We start from the raw sequence: 6,405 nt of genomic DNA on the forward strand, positions 1-6,405 counted from the left end.
GGGCTGAGTATTGTACTTGTTTTTATCCTTTGTAAGAGTTCCTCATATATTAGGGACACTAACTTGTCAGTCAAGAAAATGGCAACTATTTTTTCCAGTCTGCTTCTGCTTTTTAACTTTTGAACAGGTCAAACTTGTTAGTCTTTCCCCTTCTGGACTCTAGATTCCCTGGATTGTGTGAGTGTCTGTTCCCATCCCCCGCCCTCATCTTGAGGATATGCACATTTTCTCCTAAGCTTATTCTGTTATTTTTGTTTTGTTTTTATCTCTAGTTTTAATACTTTATTCGTGGTTGGAGGGGCTTTTTTTTTTTGCAGATCAACAACCGTTATGCCAATATCATCAATTAAATAGGCCATCTTCTCCTTATTAACAGAAATACTATCTTCATCATGTATTAAATTTGAATATATACTGAGATTTTTTGACTTTCTGGTGTTCTGATCTCTAAGCTTATTTACAAACCAAAGCTATCAGTTTTTTTAAAATAAAACTATTGTATTAGCATGTGGAAGGGTTTAAGATCTGATAAGGCAATTGTACCTTAATATTTTTTTTCAAAATTAAATATTTTTGTTGATGAATCTAAAATATTTGGAATTTCTTCACTATAAATATTAAAGTGTTTTTTTACAACCCTAGGAAAACACCATTGATATTCTGATTGGAATTAATTTAAGGGAACTATCTATTTGTAAATTATTGACACTTTTTTCTTATTAATTCTCCCCAATGGGAAGACATGCTATATTTTCCATTTGTTCAAATATTGTTTTATGCCTTTAACAAATTGCTATGACTTTCTTCCAGCAGGTCTTACACAACTTTTCGAACATTTTTACAATAAAATAACACCTATAAAGCACTTGGCCCAAACATCCAGCATGTGACAACTATTTAAAATGTTATCTGTAGCCCTGGCTGGTGTAGCTCAGTGGATTGAGTGCGGGCCAGTGAAGCAAAGGGTCGCTGGTTCGATTCCCAGTCAGGGCACAAGCCTGGGTTGCAGACCAGGTCCCCATTAGGGGGCACATGAGAGGCAACCACACACTGATGTTTCTCTCCCTCTCTTTCTCCTTCCCTCCCCCTCTCTCTAAAAATAATTTTAAAAATTATTTAAAAAAATAAATAAATAAAATGTTATGTTATTGCTGTTATTTTTATTACTATCTTCACTTATTTCCATTAAATAAAATCACAGAAAAAACAAAGTTTAAAAGTGTCCTTATCATGTATGGATCCTCAGTATTGTAAAACTGTCGGTTCTCTCTAAAACTGATCTATAGAATCAATGAGAACTCAATAACATTGAATCCCAGATCTTGCCCTGGTTGGCACGGGTCAGTTGGTTGGAGCATTGTCCGGTAACCAAAAGATTGTGAGTTAGATTCCCCGTGCAGGCACATACAGTCCCCAGTGCTCCTGTGAGGAGCAACCGATCAATGCTTCTCTCCCTCCCTCCCTCTCTCCCTAAAAAGCAATGAAAAAATGTTCCCAGGTCAGGATAAAAAAAACCAAACAAACCCAGATTTTGCTTATGTGCATGTGTGTGTGTGTGTGTGTGTGTGAATTCACAAGTTGATTGTAAAATTCACACAGCAAAATATAACATGCCCAAAATGGCAAAGGTCATCTTGAAGACAAAAGAACACAGTGAGGGGACGTCCACTGCAGGCCACCAAGATCTGTATGAAGTACCCACAGATGCTCCATTCATGAGACGGTGGACACTTTTGTCGTCTGAGCGACAGGAAAGGATGACCTTGTCGATCAACAGTGCTGGGTCCACCGGAAACCAATACGGACACAATTTATGTTGGCCTCTGTAAACGCTCTGCGCAGAAATCAGTTCCAGATGGAATGCAGTAAATACAAAAGGGAAAATAAAGAGGACGTAGAACATAGTATTGGAGACTACACCTTCCTGCTCTTGGGCTGTGCAAAGATTTGTTATAAGGACACACACACAAAAAAACCCCATGAATCATACAGCAAAAGGTTGATAAACTGACCTATATTAAGGTTAAGAAATTCTGTCCATCAAGGAACACCATTAGCTGGTTCGACGTAAGGAAATCATTCAATGCACTACACCACAGGAATAAAATTAAAAAATCAAAACAATATGATCATCTCAACGGATGCAAAAAAAGGGCACTTGACAAAATTAACATCCTTTCGTATTGAAAGGATGTATTGATGAAAACAGTGAACAAATAGAAGATGACTTCCTCAGCCGGATAAAGGGCACCTGTGCAAACCTCACAGGCAATGTCACACGTCTTTATGGAGAAAGACCCGGGGATGAAGTGGGAAAACGCTTAAGGTTGCCCTGGGGTCAGGAAGGAGACCGGGCCGTCCACTCCCAGCACTTTTATTCAACATTGTTCTGGAGGTTCTAGCCACGACAGCTGGCCAAGGAAGCAAAATAAAGTGCCTCCAGATTGGAAAGGAAGAAGTAAATATCTCTTTTTGCAGACGACAGGATCTTGTGTATAGACAATCTTAAGAAACCCATCCACACCAAAGAAGCCTATTACAGATAATACATAAGTTCAGCAATTTGCAAGATATAACACCAATATATATAAAAATCAGTTGTATTTCTATATATCAACAATGATTAATCTGAAAGTGAAATTAATTTAAAAATTCCATGTATAATAGCATTACAAAGAATACTATTATAACACAGTTAGAAATAAATTTAACAAAAGAGATGCAAGGTTTGTATACTGAAAGCTAAAAAATGTCCTTAAAAGAAATTAAAGACCTAAATAAATGGGAAGACATTTAGGTTCATGGACTAGAACCATGAATATCATTTAGGGGGCAATACTCCTCAAGTTGACCAACAGGTTGAACATAATCTCTACGAAAATCCTGGGGCCATTTTTGCAGAAATGGACAAGGGGATCCTAAAACTGATTAGAAACTCAAGGGACCCAGAATAGGTTGAACAAACTTGAAAAAGGAGAGCAAAGTTGGGAGATGAACACTTCCTAGTTCCAAAACTTACCACAAACCTACAGCAATCAGTACAGTGTCGGGCCGGCCTAAAGCTGGACATACGAATCCATTGAAGAGAACTGAGAATCCGGAAATAAACCCTTACATTTACAGCCAATGGATTTTGCAATGATTTTAAGACAATTCAATAGGAGGAAGAACAATGTTTTCAACAAGCAGTACTGGGACAACCCAATACGTGTGAAGGAATGAAATTGGACTCCAGCCTCACACTCTATCCCCAAGTTCACTCAAAGTGGATGGTAGACCACTGGCTGGTGTAGCTCAGTGGATTGAGCGCGGGCTTGCGAACTGCGTGATCGCGTTTTGATTCCCAGTCAGGGCACATGCCTGGGTTGCAGGCCAGTTCCCAGCAGGGGACGCACAAGAGGCAACCATACTTTGATATCTCTCTCCCTCTCTCCTTCCCTTCCCCTCTAAAGATAAATAAATAAAAATTAAAAAAGAAAGAAAGAAAGCCAAAAGACAACTCACAGAATTGGAGAAAATATTTGCATGTCAAACATTTTGTACCCAGAATATGTAAATAATCTTACCATTCAATCAACCATGAAAAAACAATATAGTTAAACCCTAGACAAGAATGCGAATACACACCCCTCCAAAGAAGATATACAAATGGCCAATGAGCACATGAAAGGGTGCCGAATACCATTAGCCATTGGGAAAATGCCAATCAAAACCCAAGGGAAAATCCACTTCACACCCTCTTAGGATGGCACGCCCCAAAACACAGAGGAGAAGCAAGGATGTGGAGGAACTGGAACCCGCACCCCTTGTCAGTGGGAATGCAAAATGGTGAGACCGTGTTTTGAGAAGTTTGGCTGTTCCTCGATCAAGTTAAACTGGAAGCTACTCTGTAACCCAGCGTTTCCACCTCCAGCTTTAGATCCGAGAGAACTGAACACATACGTTCATACCAAAACTGGCACACAAATGCTCACAGCAGCATTACTGGTAACAGCCAAAATGTGGGGACAAGTCAGGTGTCCATCAGCTGACGAAGTAACCAAGCCTGTCACACCCATGCAGTGGGGCGGCCTTCAGCCACAGAAAGGCAGTGCTGGTTCAGGCTACGACACGGACACACCTTGCAAACACACCAAGTGATAGCAGCCAGGCGCCAATGAAATACCCATTTCCCGATTCTATTTCTATGAAATGGTCAGAGTAAGCAAATCCATAGAGACAAACATGTACATTAGTGGTTGCCAAGGATGGGAAAAGGGGGAGGTGGGAAGCGACAGCGAACGGGAATGGGGTTCTGCTGGGGCTGATGCAAATGTTCTAGAATCAGATCGCCATCACAACTTTGTGAAGGTACTAGCAACCACTGAAATGCTCACTTTAAACGGGCACATTTTATGGTATGTGAATTATGTCTCGATTGTTGAAAGACACCATTAAGAAAGGGCAAAGAAAGAACTTAAAGTGGGAGAAGATATTTGCAGTACCATAGAAACATAACCACAGATGCTAGAATTCACCATAGATGCAAGGGCTGTGTCCAGAATAGGTAAAACAAAACAAAACAAACGAACAAAAAACAATGAGCAAAGGACACACGGCTTTACCAAAAAATAAGCCAAAGATACGAACAGACAGGTCACAAATGAGCAGCCACTAAATACATGCAAAAATGTTTAGTGATCAAGACAATGTAAAACCTTAACCCTAACACTATCCCCAGTGCCAACCCTAAACCCTAATTCTTAAATATCCATCATAATGGCTATGATTTAAAATACTGAAAAGCTCCTGGGACATTTTATGTTGCTTTCCATCCTCCCCAAAGGGAACCACAGCTTTGATTTCTAACCGCCCCCCCCCAACTTAGTTTTATCTGTTTTGAGTGGTACGTTCTTCTGAGTCTGGCTTCTTTTACTCAATCCCAGGTTTGTGAAATTAATCCACACTGCTGCCTGTAGCAACAGGTCATTCATTCGGGTTGCTGTGTTGAACAAGATTACAGTGTATGAACAGATAACCGTTGACTTACCCACTCTTTTGGTTACTGGGCACTTGGGTTTGTCTCCAGCTCTTGGCTATTGCAAAGGACACGGCTATGTTGAACAGAGGAAGTCAGATATGTAAGAAGGAGCCCTGTTTAATTCCATTATCCTGGCTACATCAGGCTATGGTTTTAAAGAGGTGAGGGAGTTGGCCTGGGAGGGGAGATGGGAAGGGTTTCTGTCTGCTGGCTGTCTTCCATTTTTTACCTTACTCTAGCCGTGAGCTTGTCCTGGGTCTCTGCCTAGATGGCCTATGCGGTCATATTTTTCCCCACAGAACCGGACCCTCCACGCCCTCCATTTCCTTCCTATCCCCCGCTTATCCTGGGGTCTCCTTTTAAACAGAAAGTCAGCTCTTGTCTGACTTTCTGTCCTGTCAAAAGTCATTTCTTAATCCAGGCAGATTGCCAGTCTGTCTCTCTCCAGGTTCAGCCATCTCTCTGCAGGTGGCTTAGTCCTCTGTACTCTCCCTCCAGCCACTGCCCTGTCCTAGGCCCCCTGGGATTCCCTGGGCCCGTGGCTGCCTGGGAGGATTTGAGCAGGTGTCACCACTGCTCAAGACAAATTTCTCACGACGGGGCTGGGGTGGGACAAAGTGAGCCCACCCCTCATTTGTATTTACCACTGAAGAAATGCAGATGTGAAAAATGAACACCTGCATTATTCCAATCACCTCATTTGTCTGGATTTCCACCTTCATTTGTGAAAGAAAGCGTTCAGTGAGGCAAAATAAACAAAGCTTTGGCAACGCTTACAAAGACAAATACAATAAATATTTTAACTCCAAAATCTATTTTGGGTGGATTTGGTATTATCTCTTTATGGATTCTGACTGGGAGACTGACAATCGTAATAAATCCGGCTTTCCCTGCCTTTGACAGCACTGATTCAGGGAATTTAGGCTGATAGGATTTTAAAGCCGGAAACGGCCTGTACTAGTTAGTTACCTGTTGCTGCCTAACAGGCGATCCCAAATCCACAAACATTTGTTGTCTCACAGTTTCCCAGGGCGGGGGTGAACCCAGCGGCGGCTGAGCTGGGTGGTTCTGGCTTGAGGCCCATCACCAGGCTGCCATCAGACTGCAGGCTAGGCTGTGCTTTTCTCAAGGACTGGCTGGGGCTGGTGAATCCACCCCTCACTCGCTCACGTGGCTGACGGCGGCCCTCAGCTCATGGAGGGCTTTGGGTCTCAGGCCGCATTTCCTCACTGCGTGGGCCTCCCTGAAGGGCTGTTCGTGACGTGACGTGGCATCCAACCTCCCCCAGCACGTGTTGATGCAAAGAAGAGGGACAAACTAGGAAGCTATGGTGCTTTTCATAACCCAAACTCGAGGTGTCATGCTGACAGGTATTGACACAACGA

The sequence above is a fragment of the Sturnira hondurensis genome, unplaced genomic scaffold (assembly GCF_014824575.4).
Source record: "Sturnira hondurensis isolate 20B ecotype Veracruz unplaced genomic scaffold, ASM1482457v3 Scaffold0007865, whole genome shotgun sequence".
NCBI classification, from domain to species: domain Eukaryota; kingdom Metazoa; phylum Chordata; class Mammalia; order Chiroptera; family Phyllostomidae; genus Sturnira; species Sturnira hondurensis.